Source organism: Muscardinus avellanarius (genome assembly GCF_963383645.1).
Source record: "Muscardinus avellanarius genome assembly, chromosome: 12".
Classification (NCBI taxonomy): Eukaryota; Metazoa; Chordata; class Mammalia; order Rodentia; family Gliridae; genus Muscardinus; species Muscardinus avellanarius.
In genome coordinates this window covers 16084356-16102864 of record NC_137798.1, presented here as the reverse complement: position 1 = coordinate 16102864, position 18509 = coordinate 16084356, and positions in this window count along the sequence as shown.

The window sequence follows — 18509 nt, the reverse complement described above, 5'->3', positions numbered from 1 at the left end:
ACTGACACTCCTCTTAGACTTTGAATAGATCTAGGCCTTGGACCTGGCCCTGGCTTTTTCTGATTATGCACCTATGTGTGACGTGAAGGGTTAGCAGGGCCATGGAGATGTGCCCACATAGAGAATACATCGATCCCCACACTCACCTGCAGACCAGCTCTGAGTAACTGGGACCCAGAACTTCACACTCTTATGGCTCAGAGCTTGATTTCTGAGCCAAGGAGGGGTTGTTTAGGTGGCAGGACAGAGTATGGTTGGATATCCCCAAATAATGCATTTGGGAGCTTTATTTCATGCAAACGAAACCAGCTAAAGTGAGAAGGCGACTGGGCCTGGATGGGCAGCCACACTCCTGTGCATAACCCCAAGAAACCTGAAATTGGAACATAGGATTTCAGGGAGTTATGAAGTGAAATTCTTAATGTAGGAGTTTAAAATATGCTATATATAGCAGGTTGATGGCTTGCTTTTTAAAGATTATAAAATGAGATTACTTTGGCTACAAATAAAGTTATAATAAATGATAGGCAGATCTCCTGTACAGTTTACTAGTTCCCTCTAATGATAATGTTTTGCAAAACTACAGAATGATGTCACAACCAGGATACAGATACAATCCAAGGATATTTTTTGGGAGGCAGTTTTATATATACTCATTGGTATGCATGTATGCGTTGTGTCAGAATGGTAGACCTCTTTGAAGGGGAAATCCTTCCTGAAACAGAATCCTTGTATTAACTAATTCCACTGAGAATGGCTTCTCTCCGTCCTGATTTTACAGATGGGCTTTGGGGGAGGGTTGTATTTTAAGCCGCTGCCCTTAATTCCTGGGGCAGCGTGTTTCTCTGTTTTGCTAAATGCCTTTGTTCTTTGTCATCCACTGCTCCACACCTGTGAATGCAGGAAAACTAACATTGAGGTTACGCTCACATTTTGGTAACGCCCTTAAGATTCCCAGAGGCTCTAATTTCCCATGTTTGTATCAGGGTGGAGGGCCTTTCTGCTAATCTTCTTGGGAATCTATACGTGTCTTATGTTCTCTTCTAGGTTCAGGCTTTGGGGGCAACTTGGCCAACTCATGTTCTCCTGAGGCGGTTACCAAGGCAGAAAAGAACTTTGTTACCTGCCAGGTATGTGAGAGTAGAAGCCCCAGGGGAGGAGGAGATTAAAGGTAATATATGCCTGGGAGATACTCAAATTAAAAGAGTCACAGTTAGGACGTAGTCTGGTTTGGAACAGCCTCATCCCTGAATTCTCTGTAGCTCACCCCAGATGTCTGTCCACCCTGCCGTTTCCTTCATTGTTGGCAGGGGTGGCTGCTCTGCCTCCCCCACCAGATCCAGCCTGTTAGCCAGCTGACAGGCTGGCTCCTTCGCTAAGCTTTGCCTTTCCAGTCTTTTGGCTTAAAAATCTCTGCATTTTTAGCAGTTGGTTGACTCCTAGCAGGAGCCAGGATCTAGCATGGAATGAAGTCAGCACCCAGGGCAGCCACAGGCAAACAGTGACTATGAAGATAAATTCTGCGTGGCTTTAAAGACCCTGGCTGCTTAGCAATGTATGGAGACGAGCCACTTGCTTATTGCAGGGTTCAGAGTTTGGGTATAGTTGCTTTGTGTGTGTTGGGTAAATGACTGGAGCACCAAGTTTAATACAGCAACTGTAAACATGTTAGGTTTTCATTGTTGCTAAAAAAAAAAAAAATCATCACTTAGGGTAGCAGAATACGTCAGGAGGAGTAGGAGAGAACAGGTTGTCAAAGCATATTTAGGGACAATTTAATTTTTTTCAGTACTATAAGCCTTTTAATTGACTTAATTTTTAAGATACAGAATGATTATTAATAAGTAAAATAAAATTATTTTACTGTATAGAGAAAAATATTGTCCATCCTTTGATGTAGTTTCTTTTATTCCAGCCATATATTTGCCATTAATTAAATTTATTTTTTATTTTTTTAAGTTTTAAAATTTATTTATTTATTTATTTATTTATTTATTTATTTATTTTGGTGGTACTGGGGTTCCTGGAAACCCTTCTACTTCTGGGCTATACTCCCAGACCTATTTATATTTTTGTTATTTGTTTTTTTTCTTTTTTCTTTTATTTTTTTTCTTTAAATTTTTTTATTGCATTATATTCAAACATCATATTGGGATAAAAAAAAACTTATGTGTACAAACATGTACAGATCTCTGATTTAACCCTTACCCAATTCCTACCCCATTCCCTCCCCATCCCCCCCCCCTTGCTTGGCTTAGTGATTGACTTCGATATGTTTAAGTACATTGTGTGTTTTAGAGATTTTCCTCTTCCCCCCTCCTTTCTCCTCCTTTTGGTTGTCTTGTTTGCTCCTCTATAGGATTTCTTTTTTCAAGAGTTCCTTCTATGACCCATTTCTCCCTAACTCTCACATATTAGGGAAAGCATCTGATTTCTTATTTTTTGTGACTGACTAATCTCACTTAGCATAATATCTTCCAGTTCCATCCATTTCCCTGAAAATGATGTAATTGAGTTTTTTTTTTGATGGCTGAGTAAAATTCCATTGTGTACATATCCCACAGATTTGTAATCCATTTATCTGTTGATGGACATGTTGACTGGTTCCATAGTTTGGCTATGGTGAATTGTGCAGCTATGAACATAGATACACATGCATTAGTTTGGTAGTTTGGCTTCCTATCTTTTGGGTAGATACCCAGAAGTGGTACTGCTAGATCAAATGGTAGATTAGTTCCCATTCTTCTGAGGATTCTTCATACTCTTTTCCAAAGTGGTTGCATTAATTTGCAATCCCACCAACAATGTCTTAGAGTCCCCACTTCTCCACATCCTCTCCGGCATCTGTTGTTGTTTGTGTTTTGAATGATTGCCATTCTAGTTGGAGTTAGGTGAAATCTCAGGGTAGTTTTGATTTGCATCTCTCTGATTGCCAGTGATGTTGAGCATTTTTTCATGCATTTATTGGGCATTTGAATTTCTTCTTTTGGGAAGTGTCTATTTAGTTCATTTGCCCATTTTGTTATTGGATTCTTTGTTTTCTAAGTGTTGAGTTTCTTGAGTTCTCTGTATATTCTAGATATTAGTTCTTTATTGGTGGTGTAGGTGACAAAAATCTTCTCCCATTCTGTTGGCTCTCAATTGAGATTCTTGATAGTTTCCTTTGCTGAACAGAAGCTCTTCAGTTTCATGCAATCCCATGTATTGATTCTCCTTTTAATTTGTTGTGCCTTTGGGGTCTTGTTGAGGAAATGTTTATCTGTGCCTATGTGTTGCAGTGTTGGACCAATGCCCTCTTCAAGGAGCTTCAAGGTCTCTGGTTTAATTTCCAAGTCTTTGATTCATTGTGAGTTGACTTTTGTACAGGGTGAAAAAGTGGAATTAATTTCCAATTTTCTGCATATGATTAACCAGTTTTGCCAACACCATTTGTTGAAGAGGCTATCTTTTTTCCAGTGTATGTTATTGGCCCCTTTGTCAAAAATCAATTGGCTGAAAGTGTGTGGACTTGTTTCTGGGTCTTTTATTCAACTCCATTGGTCTATATATCTGTTATTTTGCCAGTACCATGCTGTTTTTATTACAATGGCTTTGTAGTATAGTTTAAAGTCAGGTATTTTGATTCCTCCTGTGTGGTTTTTGTGGCTGAGACCTACCTTGGCTATTCTGGGCTTTTTGTTATTCCAGATAAATTTAAGGACTGATTTTTCTATGTCTGTGAGGAATGATCTTGGTAGTTTAATGGGCATTACATTAAATCCATAAATCACTTTTGGGAGGATGGACATTTTAATGATATTTATTCTGCCAATCCATGAACAGGGAAGGTCCTTCCATCTTCTAAGATCTTCGATTTCTTTTTTCAGTGTTTTATAATTTTCTTTGTAGAGATCTTTTACCTCCCTGGTCAAGTTTATTCCTAGGTATTTTATTTTTTTGTGGGAGATCCTGAGTGGAAGTGTTTTCTGAATTTCTTTTTCAGTGGATTTATGGTTGGTGTACAGGAAAGCTTCTGATTTTTTAAGATTGATTTTGTATCCAGATACTTTGCTGAATTTGTTGATCAGTTTTATAAGCCTTTTGGTTGAGTTTGTTGGGTTTTCTAAATATAGTATCATGTCATCTGCAAATAGTGAAAGCTTGAGTTCTTCTTTTCCTATTTGTACTCCTTTGATTTCCTTTTCTTGCCTTATTGCTCTGGCTAGAGTCTATATTACTATATTGAAGAGAAGTGGTGATAATGGACATCCTTGTCTCGTTCCAGTTTTTAGGGGGAATTCTTGAAGTTTTTCCCCATTTAATATGATGTTGGCAGTGGGCTTATTGTAGATTGCCTTAATAAAGTTGAGATAAGTTCCTTCTATTCCAATTCTCCGCAGTGTTTTTATCATAAATGGATGTTGAATTTTATCAAATGCTTTTTCAGTGTCTATTGAGATGATCATGTGATTTTTGTCTTTTATTCTGTTTATATGATGAATTACATGGATTGATTTTTGTATATTGAACCAGCCTTGCATCCCTGGGATGAACCCTACCTGGTCATGGTGTATGATTTTCTTTATGTGGTTTTGAATGCATGTTGCTAGTATTTTGTTTAATAGTTTTGCATCCAAGTTCATCAGAGATATAGGCCTGTAGTTTTCCTTCCTTGAACTTTCTTTATTCGGTTTGGGTATCAGTGTGATGTTGGCTTCATAGAATGTATTTGGGAGAGTCCCGTTTTTTTCTATTTCGTGAAATAGTTTGAGTAGTATTGGGGTTAGCTCTTCTATAAAGGTTTTATAGAATTCACTTGGGAAACCATCTGGGCCTGGGCTTTTCTTTGATGGTAAGCTCTTCATTGCTGTTTCAATCTCTTTGATTGTTATTGGTTGGTTTAAGCGCTCTATATCTTCTTGACTCAGTTTAGAAAGGTTGTATTTATCTAGGAAGTTGTCAATTTCCTCCAGATTTTCCATTTTGTTGGAGTATAGTTTTTCAAAGTAATTTCTGATAATCCTCTGGATTTCTACACTGTCAGTAGTAATGTCTCCTTTTTCATCCCTTATCTTCATAATTTGGGTTGATTCTCTCTTTTTTTTTAGTTAGGTTGGCTAGTGGTTTATCAATCTTGTTAATTTTTTCAAGAAACCAGCTTTTGGTTTTGTTGATTTTTCTGTATTGTTTTTTTATTCTCTATTTCGTTAATTTCTGCTCTAATTTTAATAATTTCCTGTCTCCTGCTGGTTTTTGGGTTCAATTGTTCCTACTTTTAAAGGGCTTTGAGGTGTGTTGTTAGGCTATTTATTTAAAGATTTTCTGTTTTTCTTATGTGAGCACTCAGTGCTATAAATTTTCCTCTTAATACTGCCTTCAAAGTGTCCCAGAGGTTTTGATATGTTGTATCTTTATTTTCATTTGCTTCTAGAAATTTCTTGATTTCACCTCTTACATCTTCTATGACCCATTCTTCATTCAGGAGTGTGGTGTTCAGTCTCCACATGTTTATGTTGTTTCTCTGGGTCTTCTTATAGTTGATTTCTAGTTTCATTCCATTATGGTATGAAATGACACAGGGAAGTATGTAACATTTTTTAAATTTGTTAGTGCTCATTTTGTGTCCCAGGATGTGATCTATTTTGGAGAAGGTCCTGTGAGCAGCTGAGAAAAATGTAAACTCTGCTATAGTTGAGTGAAATATTCTATATGTGTCCAACAGGTCCATTTGGTTAATGGTGTTCTTTAGTTCTTAGGCATCTTAACTGACCCTTTGTCTGGAAGATCGGTCTAGTATTGTGAGAGGTGTGTTGAAGTCTCCCAGTATTATTGTGTTGGGATTTATGTGTGACTTCATGTCACAAAGAGTTTGATTTATGAAAGTAGCTACCCCTATGTTTGGGGGCATAGATGTTGATTATTGTTATTTCCTCTTGCTGGATTATTCCTATTACCAGTAAAATGTAACCTTCTTTGTCTCTTCTAATAAGTTTGGGTTTGAAGTCTAATTTGTCTGATATCATAGTTGCTACTCCTGCTTGTCTTCGAGTAGCATTAGCATGGATTACATTGCTCCAGCCTTTACCTTGAGTTTGTTCCTATCTTTACTTATAAGGTGTGTTACTTGTAAGCAGCAGATGGATTGATTCTGGCTTTTAATCCATTTTGCCATTTTATGTCTTTTTATTGGGGAGTTGAGGCTCTTTGCATTCAGTGTGATTATAGAGAGATAATTTTTAGTTCCCAACATGTTAAGATCCTTTTTCTGTGTGAGATACTGTTTATTCTTCTTTGCTTAGTTGTCTGTTGGTTGGGAATTCCTGTTTCTTTGGTTCTGGCATGTATTACCCATTTCCTCTTTGCAGTTAATCTCCTTGAGTATTTTCTCTAGCTCTGGTTTTGAAGACATAAATTCCTTCAGTTTCTGTTTGTCATGGAAGCTTCTTATTTCCCCATTTAATTTGATAGATAGTTTTGCTGGGTAGGAAATTTTTGGCTGGAAGTAGTTTTCTTTCAGAGTTTGAAATATGTTACTCCACGCCCTTCTGGCTTTCATGACTTGGTTTGGGAAATCTGGAGTGATTCTAATTGGTTTGCCTCTGAATGTCACGTGGCCTTTTGTTTTTGTTGCCTTTAAGATTCTCTCCTTGGCTTCCACATTAGTCATTTTTGACAATTATGTGGCGTGGGGATCCTCTTCTCTGATCCTGTCTAAAGGGAGTTCTGTAAGTTTCTTGGACCTGTGTATCGACCTCTTGCTCTATGTTTGGAAAATTTTCTGCTATTACTTCCTTAAAGAGATTATTGATCCCTTTGGTTTCACCTTCTTTTCCCTCCTCCATTCCAATTATTCTTAGGTTACCTCTCTTAAGATGGGCCCATATTTCTTCATTGTCAGATTCCTGCTGTCGAATTTTTTTTTCTAAATTAAAAACTATGCATTCATTTTTGGAGTGATCATCTTCAAGAAGCAAGATTCTATTCTCCATAATCAGTTGTTTATACTTTGAATTGAGGCCTTTATTTCAATGATTGCATCCTTCATCTCTTTTTTACTCTCTCTGAATTCTTTTAGAAAGTCCTCTATTATTTCTACAGTTATTTTCTTGATTTGATCTTCTAGAGATCTCTGTATTTCTGTGTTATCAGGTTCTGATGTTGTGGGGTTGTAGGCATTCACTGCTCCATTGTTATTTATCTTTCCCATGAATTTTGGAAATTTGTGCCTTTTCTGGGTTCTTCCCTGGGTCACTACAAGTTCACTTAAGGTGCTCTGGATCTCAAGTCTGTGGTATCTCGGTCACCACTACTCCTTTACTGGGTTGTATCGCAAAGTCTCAGACCCAGGGAGTCAATCGAGGCTGCTTAGACCATGGGGGGGGGTGATAGGTTGGGCGCTCTCCAGCGGGGAGTTGTGACTATGGTGTGATATCTCTGCCACCGCCACTCCCTCACTGGGTTGGACTGCTAAGATCTCCAAACCAGAGAGATTATCTGCGCAAGTCTCTGGGAGTGCAGTACTGGGGTTTCTCCCCTAGGGGCCGCAATTTGACTCACGGTTATTGAGTGCACTGATGGAGCTGTAGTGGACTCGATGAACTTGCAGCTGCCGCCGCAGGCAATATGACACCACTGCCACACCCTCGGCTGTGAGGCTGGCATATTTCTTCTCTGGTTTTGAGCTCTGCTCTGAGTCCCTGCCAGGTGTGCTGAGCCCGGCCCTTGGGAGCTTTAGATGTTCCCTGCACTGAAAAAACTGCTGACTGCCACCCGGCTGTTCAGCAACTGCTCACCTCAGCTCACTGTCCACCCCTCCTCTATGGAGCCTGGTGGCTGGTTGAGTGCGTTGGTCTTGAGCCGTCCGGTGAACTCGCCAATGCCGCCGGCAGTAAGGTGCTGCTGCCGCGTCCTCGGCCGTGAGGTTGGCGTAGTTCTCTAGTTTTGAGCTCCGCTGAGTCTCTGTGGCGTGTGGCCCTTGGGAGCTTTAGATGCTACTTGCGCCAAAAAAACTGCTGACTGCCGCTCTGCTGTTCAGCAGCTGCTCACCTCGGCTCCTGGTGGCTGGTTGAGTGCATTGGTTTGATGCTGTCTGGTGGATTCGCTGCTGCCGGCGGCAGTAAAGCACTGCTGCTGCATCCTAGGCTGTGAGGCCGGTGTACCTCCTCTCTGGATTTGAGCTCTGTTCTAAGTTTCCCTCCTCTCTGGAGCCTGATGCTGCCAGGGAAGATGTAGCCCACACCGCGGCTCCGGCTGCTCCACACCGTGGTGGCCGCAGAACTGTGGGCTGGTTTCTTTCTGGTGTCTCGTTTTTCCAGCCCTCTTTTCCTCTGTCCCTTGTATTTACAGTTTTTATTTCTTTGCTGATGGTGTTTTCTGGCTCTGAAAGGTGCTGGTTTTGTGGTAATAGAGATCGATTGTTAGCAGGACTCGTAAGTGATGCTTTTCTCCATCGCCATCTTCCTGGAAGTCCCCACCTTGTTTTAGCTCCCATTAATTAAATTTAAAATTAATATATAATTATAGAAAGAAGGAAAAATATCAAAAGTAAAAAGAAGACTAAAATTATTCATAATTCCACTACTCATGATAACACCATTGACATCTTTGGGTATATATTTCAAAACTTGAGTGTGTTTATGTACAAGTTGCTAAAATATAGGTAATACATACTTAAACAAAATTAGGATCAAAATATATTTAATAATAGTTTCTATATAATGATACATATTGAATATTTTCCCATATTTTTATAAAATGTGACTTCTAATGACTAAATAATAGTCCATCACATAGGATGTAATAATTACTTTCACTGCTTTCTTATTTTGGATATTTATGTAGTTTCTAGCTTGTCATTGTAGAGTAGGTAATGGTAGGGCTGCCGTACCTTCAGTGTCAGATGGCATTGGTAAAGATGTATTAATTCCTACTATTGCTTACAGACCCTTGTATTTCTGGAAACTTGCTCTTTTTAACCTTTTTCTCTTCTATTAAGAACATTTTTTTTTTTTTTTTTGGTGGTACTGGGGATTGAACCCAAAGCATTGTACCTCTGAGCTACACCTCCAGTCCTTTTAACGTTTTGTTGTTGCTAGGTTGCTGAGAGTCTCAGCATGATGCTGGGACTGTCCTGGAACCTACAATCCTTCTGACTCAGCCCCCTAAGTACTAGGATTACACATGTTCACTACCAACTCCAACTAAAAACATGGATCTTATGAGATGGTATAGTTTAGGGGCTAAGAGTGTTGCTGCATGAAGTCAAGACTTCCCAGGTCAAATCTGAGGCCTGATATTTTCCATCTTTAAAAACAGTGTATCATATTTATTTATATATATTTTTACGGGTGCATTGTAGCCTTCCGACATAACATAGTTCAGAGTAATAGTGACATACATGCACACAGCAGGTGGTGGGCCTCCCCACTTTTATCTCTCCTTCATATTTAAAATAGAGTTATTGTGAGGATTTTATGAGTTTATTTAAATTTATGTGCTATGTAGCTGATAATAGTGATATCAATGATTGGGGGGTCAGACCTATATCTTTAATATTTTAATGTGTTGGGCATTGTTGTTAGGTGCTAGAGATAGATAGAAAAAATAGCCCAGCCCTCCCTTGTGGATTTTGCAGTCCAGCATTTTAGTCATGTTTCTTAAAAAATTCAGCATTGTAGTTATGCCAAGTGCTAGGCAGGAGGGAGGCCCGGCACAGTGAGACCCGCATTGAGCAGCTGCGCGTACTCACGGGCTCCCGCACTCTCCAGGGAAGATGCATCTTTCTTTTTGAGTCTAGGCAGGCAGAGAGGGCTACTGGAAGATTACCTACCTGAAAGCACACAACCGGCTCACGGCTTTTGTTTTCTTTTCTAAATGAATGTGAAGTTTATCAATGGGACTTTACAATGGAACACCGCAGATGTGGACCAGCAAGAGCGCCTCAACTCTCCCCAGCCTCGTTGGTTTCCTTGCGCTCTCTCGGCCTGTAGGCGTCTCTGCTTCCAGGATGGCCCACGGTAGCCTGACTGTGTCCAAGTGTCTGCTGCCCTCTGCCTTCTTTACTCCGGTACCCCTTGGATTGCCAGAGCTTATTAGAATACACAGCAAGTGATTCTCACAGCATGTAAATTTATTTGGTGCCAAAGCTAACTTAAATTCCAGGACTGTGAAGACAGCACCAGCCCTGGAGGATGTAGGGAGGAAGGAAAGAACATATGGTCCCTGAATAGACCATAGACAAAAGGCAACTGAGTGTGAGAAGGACTGGAAAGAAAATACCTGGTGCTAGAAAGAACTGTAGAGTCACTGTGTGAGGAGAGAAAAGATATGAAAATGTCACTGAAAATGGGGGAGGACACCCCAGGCCCAGGGATATAGGGACACAGGAGATAGAGGACGATTCTCCTGGCCTCCTGTGGCCAGGGCCCTTCTTATATTAAGGGTTCCAACAAATCAAATGTGAAGAAGATCATAAGTTAAGACCAGGAGTGCCAATAATAAGTTAAGACTACGGAGAAGAAAGAGAAACATTTCAGGGAGAATAGAAGGTCATAGAAGTCTAGCCTATGGTCCCCTCCAGTCCTAGAAAGCTTGTTTTCTTGCAGATAATTTCCACATAGTATATACCGCGTACATGGTTAAGCCATTCCAAAATGGCAGCCTCATTGTGTGGCTAAGATAGCACAACACCATACATCTTTAACTTTATATGCTTTTATGAAACATTTAGGTGAAACTCAGATACCCAGCATATTTAGCCCTCAGATGTATACACATCTAATCAGAGATATATAGCATATCAACTATAGCAACCCAAAGTTATGGTAGTTTATTTAGCCTGTTTTAAAATATGGACACTTAAACCTTGATTCTGCTAAGATGCAGCTTGCTAGGCAATCAACGACACTAAACACAAGAGATTATCTTGAAAAAAACCTTTCCTCTTAGACAAGCTTTTCATAAGTGTCCCTAAGAGCAAACGAAAATCTTTATTGTATAAAATATGAAGAACATAGGAGCTGGATTATGTCTTTGAAGGCCACTTTTGCCTTAGACAAATGGGACAAGATAGGAGACTAGGGTTTTCTTTGCAGAAACCTTCCCCTCTTTTAAAAGTTAAAAACCACAGGTAAGGTAGCCAGGTCCAAAAAGATGGTGCTACCCAGTCCCAGCCATATAGAGCCCAATATGGCAAACTTTATAAAAGAAAAAAGTTAAGCTTTGATGAGAAACACAGTAGGAAAGAATTTTCGTTGCCTTATTTAAGAATTGCAACCTTTGCCACCATACCAACTGCCCATACTTTGGAGCTCGTTTTTTGTTCATGCAAAAATCTTTAACTGCCTTAATTTCAGTCCTTTAAAAAAACAAAACAAACAAACAAACAACAACAACAACAAAAAAAAACCATATGAGCTGGGTGTAGTGGTGCATGCTTGTAATCCCAGCATTTGGGAGGCTGAGACTGGAGGATCATGGTTCGTGGACAGCTTCAGCTACTTAGTGAGGCCCTCTGCAACTTAGTGAGACCCTGTCTCAAATTAAAGAATAAAAACTACGGTAGGGGGTGTATGTCAGAGGTTGAATGCCCCTGGGTTCCAACCCCAGACCCACACACACAAAAAAAACTTATGAGTATCCTTTTATATATAAGCCTATTTTGGTACCATATATGCAATAGGCAAATAATACATTAAAATAGATAGCAGCACATATTTGTAATTTTCTACATTTATCTCTCCAATATTAGGCCTAAGGGACTAACAGAAGGAATTTTGTCTTCTTAGCCTTGCATTTTATGTACCCTTAGGTATATTCCTGGTAGAGAATCAACCTCTGCCTAGAAGTATCTATCACCCAGCATAACTAACAGTGTGTGTTTCGATCCAAGTATAAAACCCCATTTTTCTGGGAGTTTCTCGAACTCAGATGTCTCTCCCCCTTTGACCAGGCCCCTCATGAGGAAACACTAACTTTTGGGGTCCACATTCATTGGGCGTCTGTAGATGCCCCATTATTTCCACACAGTCCTCTCCCTGGGATATCCCCATCACTGAGAAAATACTTGGTCACCTCTCTTGATGCTATCCTTCCCTTGCCTGCACGCAGAGTTACCTGGTGACCACGGAGCAAGCAAGGACACCTGCCACATGGCATCCCACTTTCTGCTAGTAGTCCATCGTCGGCAGGGAATGTGATATTTCCTGTCTTGGGGCTGCCAGCCACTTGGCACCAGGATGCATCTCCCCCAAAAGGAGCCCCTGTGGCCGTTTGGTGACAGTCTATTTCCCTGTATGGTCCACTGAATTGTCAGAAGTAAATTTTATGGTGTCATTAAAAAAAAAAAAAAAAAAACAAGCATTTGAAAGCAGCTCACCAAGGCAAAGTTTACTTTTTGCAAAATAGAATCCTGTGAGCCGGGTATGGTGGCGTACACTTACAATCCCAGAATTTGGGAGGCTGAGACAGGAAGATCACGGGGTTCCCGTGAGCCTCAGCTACTTAGTGAGGCCCTCTGCAACTTAGTGAGACCCTGTTTCAAAATAAAGAATAAAAAATAGGGACAGGAGTGCCTTTTGGAGGTGAAGTGCCCCTGAGTTTAATCTCTAGAACTGCAAACAAACAAACAAACAAACAAATAAATAAGGGATCCTGCCACTATTAAAGTCAGGTGTGTAAGAATAACATAAAGACAACTTGCTGAGTGTTCGGTTTTCGATGGGGACTTCTGTGTTAAACTCCTATTGGTGGAAACAGCCTCACCATCTTTATGCCATTGGTTGAAGGAGATGCTGGAGGAGGGATTGGTACTCACAATTTTCAGGAAATGTTAGTTCTACAAAAACACAAGCACATGTAAAGTTACACAGCGGCAGCTTTACAGAATGGAGCCCAAAGCAAGCTATTTCTCTGATAAAAATATCTAATTATTGCTCATATTCACCATGTGTTTTCGGTAGTTTACAAACTGTGCTCAGAGCCTGCCTTGCCACAAATGAACTTGATCCTTCCTCTCAGTCTTGGCTCTGCACACAGGCTTCAGTTCGGCCACTGAGAGTGCTGAAGTAGACCCGGTCGCTAAGATGCATTATCAGAGCCCGGCAGGACCACATCACACAAAGGAGACTAAACATCATAAAGCTTTGCTTTAGTGTTTACATATTTAATGGACTTGGGATTGATTTTTGTGTATAGTGTGAATTAGGGATAAATTTGGCTTTTTAAATCTGCTATCTCTCCCCAGCACCATTTATCGAATTGTTCACCACTGATTTGAAATACAACCAGAGTTAGACATCACATTGATTTATATGTGTCGGTTAATTTCTGAGCTACATACTGTGTTCTAATGGCCTATTTTTTTTTTTAAATTCAATGCATTATTTTTAAGTCTATGCATCGCTACCAACTCTATAAACTGTTCTGGGCTAATAAATGCTGCTATTTTGCTGGATAACATTCCCTGGTTGAGTTATTTTATTTTATTATTGTTGTTGTTGTTCCATAAAATTAGCTTATAGTTTTCCATAAAATAATCTTGGTATAATATTAATTGGCATTAGGGAAACTTGTAGGTCAATTTGGGAAGGGTTGATGTTTTTATTGCCTTTCTATATAGAAATTTAACATATTTATCCATTATTTATCCTTATTTTTGGTTGAATTCCAGACATTTCAAATATCCTGGCTTTGAATGACTAGATATTTTTAAAACTCATGATATTATTCAATAATTTTGTGAACATATGACATAACTTATATAACTTTGTATTCAAACATTGTCAATATGTGATTCATTTTGGTAAATACATGAACTTGTGTTCCCTTGAACAGTTCTATCTATATCCAGTAAAAAACAACAAAACTCTTGTTTTCTCTGTAAAGTATACTGGACTTCGTTCTGAAAGACAGTAGAATTGCTGACCATTTTTGAGGCCTGTTTTAAACTCCTGTAGCGTGAGTATATAGTGACTCATTATTCCCAGCTCTAACATCTGGCCTTTATATGGTTTCTAATTAGTACTGTTTGTATTTACTGAGGCTTTTTACAGCTCCTGCTGGAAACTTGAAAATTCCAGGCCATGTGTGAGCTTTGAATTTTTCATTTATAGATTTCTACAAATGCTCTTTCCTAAAAGTTTTTTTTTTTTTTTCTAGCTCAGTTTCCTGGGATTTCCTTCGACATCTGCATAGAATGCTGTTTAGCCAGAGTTCAGATTGCCTCAAGATAAGATTCTAGAACTCTTTCTGTGCATATTCTCCCTCTTAGGTACTCTGTCCTAGAAAGTTTTAGGCACCACTCCTGCCCCGGAATCTGAGCTTCTCCACTCCTGGCTCTTTGGGTTCCCACGGTGTATGCCACTGTCTGAGAATTATCTCAAGGTAGTAAATGTTGACAAGTTCAAGATTTCTCTCATTTGTTTTCTTCTGTGGTGTCACAGAACTATACTATTAAATCTCTATATCTCAAAATAGTTTCTATTTTCCATTGTTTATAAAAATAGGTTAATTCTGGGTTCTAGTCCTTCTTTATGATTGAAAGTGGAAATCTACTTACTTACCTTTTTGGTAACTAAGTATAATTTTTTAAAAAATGTGTTATATTTAAGTAAATGTCCATGTAACTAATTGGAAGGTAAAGAACAAAGCTGTTTATTTCTGGTACTGGGAATTGTATCCAGGGGCATCATACCTCTGAGCTGTTAATCCTTCAGCTCTGTTTCTTTGAAACAGGGTCTAAGTTGCTTAGGCCACTTTCCAAGTTACTAAGGCCGACTTCAAACCTGTGATTCTCCTGTCTCAACCTCCCCACTACTGGAATTACAGTGCAGAGTTGCCTGGCTTAAAGAGAAATCTTAATAACTAATTTTTCTTAGTATGGTTGGCATATAAAAGAACAGTAGAAGTATTTGACTTAGATAAGCTCACATAACACACATATCTAGAACTTAGGAACTTGGACTTATACCTACACATTGTCCTATGGCTTATATCTACAACTTCCTAAGCTATATACATTATTTGATAGAGCCTAATTGCCTGAAGTTATCACCAGAGAATTTATTCCTCACTATCATCTTTTATCAGTGGATATTTAGACTGTAATAGCCCAGGGTTTTATTGTTCTAAGTAATTTTAAATTTTAGATAGGAGACTTTAGACTGAGAACCACCTTTGAATCCTAAAGAAATGATTCTTTGATGTTGGCTTTTTAGGGACTGTGAAAGGCAGAATTGTTAAGAGGAACTTGAGCTAGTCTGCTTTAAAAAAAAGTGAACTATTTATATTTTGTTCCTTTGAAGGGCAAACAAGATAAGAATATAGCATAGATGAAAAGAAGAGAAAGCTAAAATGGAGGATTAAACAGCTCGGTGGGAGGCTAGAACGTGAGCTCCAGAAATTATTCATTTCTATAATTAGAAAATAAATCATAAAAGGAGAAGGAATGAAGGCGTGTTTGATAAAGAATAAGGTCTAATATTACATTTTAAGTGATTAATGTTTCTTTAACACAAGTATTTCTAATATCCCAAATCTTTCGTAGAATTTGCTAGGCACAACATAAATAGGTGGCTGGACCTTGTAGAAATTAAGGAAGAGAACTGGTTTGCATATCCACGGCCCAAGGCAGAACAGAAATAGCACACCTGAGAAGGAAAGGCTATCAGAGAGGGAGCTCGTATGGGGAACAGAAACGCAGAGTCAGATTGGGAATGTAAATTCCTAAAAAGTTTTAGAAATCTTTGGGAAGACATTAAATTCTTCAGACTCTAAGGGCTAGAGATTTAGCAAAAGATTAGTATGGGACTATTGAGCAGAATGGCTTTAAATGACCAGTGACCTCTGTGTTGACCTCAGGCTCTACGGTGCCCAACATTCTGCAAGTCTCAGACCATCAATTATTAACCCAATGCCGCTGGCAAGGGCAGTCTGCTGGGGAAAATACAGACGACTGATGCTATTTTTTACCCTCATATTTTGGCAGAGAATTAGAAAGAAAATTATCTTAAAATGAAATGTTTTAATATAAAATGTATATGATAAACTATCTTGTTTTAGCAACACTCAAATTTATGAAGCTGAAGGTACTGTGACGAGCTGGTGTTAAGACTTTCTTGAACCTTACTTTTAAATAATGAATGCAAAGTTATTTTTAAAAAATACTTAGTCACCCGGAATTTATTTTATTTCCAAAGGCAGTTCATACATTAAGATTTATGCTTAACATGCTGCCTTCATAATTTGAAAAAATGTGAGTACAAGAAAATGACACATTATTTTGAGGCTTTCAATATAGCTCCTGCAGAAGCGGCATTTTTATACTCTATATAAATGTCATGTGCCATATTTAATTTCTTTATTTTTGATATATACACCTGTAGTATTGAGGGCTTGATAAAAAGGGAGTAGAAAACATATTGCCTAGTATTTTATCAACTGAAAGTATTTTATACCATATTTATATACTGTGAAAACTGAAGATAGCAATGTAAAACATAAAATTTTGATATGCATTTTGAACAACATTCTTAAGAATATTGTTAAGATATGCTTGGTTTAATTTTAGTATTGTGACATGACTGATAAAATTGTCAATGATAAAAATAAGTTACCATTATATATCATCTATTTTATTTTTTCTAATACTAAAGTTTAGAAAGCAGCTCAAGAAAATAAAATCCTGTCTGTGACCCAAGGGCTAACATACTGCCTCTTAAATTTTACAGTAGAAGTATGAATAAATTTCAGACTCATGATTTACTTTAACTCTCAAAAAATTAATTCATGAGTTGGATTAAGTACCAAGCAAGGCACATTCATAGTCATAGAATTCAGCTATTGTTTAATGCAAGACTTATTTTGACATTGAAATATTAAGAGTTCTTCTATCGGTAATGCTGTTTAATACTTAAAAGTATGCAATTTTAAATATTTAAAGTTATTAGCTTTGATTTTTATTAATTTGAATATTATATATGAACATATGCAATTCACAAAATAGTAAAGCTAGTTATCTAGTATTCACCCAAACAGTAAATTATAGTGAAACAAAATCAAACAAAAAATAATCCTGTGTAGTCTTTATAGTATTTTGATAGCAATTTAAAATTTTGGAACATTTAAATATGAATAAAGTTGTATGATGTGACATAAACAGAATGTGCAATTATTGAGATTGCATTTAGTAGATGAATTGATTCTTTCTAAATTTTTTAAGGCTAGATTTATTGCGAATTCCTTGCATAAGCAAGTTGTAAACACAAATAGATAATTCTGGGCCATTTGCATCCAGATTTTAAGATTCCATAGACTACTGAAGTTAAAAGGAAAATGAATGGAGGAGTTGGCTTTAGTTTGTTAGTGACTCCTAATGCTAGTGAGAATATTAAACAACAAAATTACCTAAAGTTTTTATTTCAAGAGAGAAGGAATATTCAACACCAAAAGAAGAAAAGCAAAGTAGCAATCTTATACTGAAGGGGTCTTTGGTAAGAAAGTTTATAAAACAAGTATACATATTCATTTACTTTTCATTTTCCACACTACAAACTCCCAGTCATATACTGGAAAGACTTCATCGAAGTGGATATTCAGGGGATACAATGCTAGGATTGCCTTTGTCACTCCTTCTGGATTTGGGGCGCTATCTTGTTTCTGACACCTGTTTACATAATCTCTTATTGCTTCATTCTTCTGATTCCACTCCTGGCCTCCTGGGTCTCCCATAAAGGTTTCGGGCTATGCACAGCCCCTTGGCTTTGTTCTCTGCTGCTTTAGGGAAATTGCTGCATGAACTTCTTGGAATTCCCACCATTGTTTTTATGGCGTGTGTGTGTGTGTGTGTGTGTGTGTGTGTGTGTGTGTGTGTGCGTGTGCGTGCGTGTGTGTGCGTGCGCGCACACACGCTGTACTGGAGATTGAAAGACTCAGGAGCATTCTACCTCCAAGCTACAACCTCTATTTTTAAATTTTATTCTGAAACAGTCTTGCTAGGTTGATAACAGTCTCACTACTTGCTGTCTTCGAATCTGGTTGTTCCTGTCTTAGCCTCCCGAGTACTAGGATTACAAACCTTTGCCACTATGCCTATGCCTGGCAGCCCGAGTTTTAGTAGAAAATTCAGTTTTAATAGAAACATGTGTTTTTCTCCCAGTTCTTCTAAATATATGACAGTGCTCCTTCTTTTCATAGATATTGTTTTCTTGTGACCAGTAGCATTTATGTAAGAATGCATTTTGTTCAATTGTTTAATAATAGTTCTCTAAAAGTTTGAAGACATCTATGGATTTTTTTTACTTAAAATATAATTTATGAACTGGGAGTGTGGCTCGGTGGTAGAGTATTTTCCTAGTAGGTTCGAAGCCCTGGGTTCAATGTGTGGCACTGCAATTTTTAGAAAATAATAATAATTAAGTTGAGATTTTGACTGAAGTGAGTTTCCCATGGTAATGTATTCATAAATGATCTGTGGATTGTTTTATGACCTGAAAATTTCCAAAATTTAAAAATAAAGGAAGCTATTTTGGAGA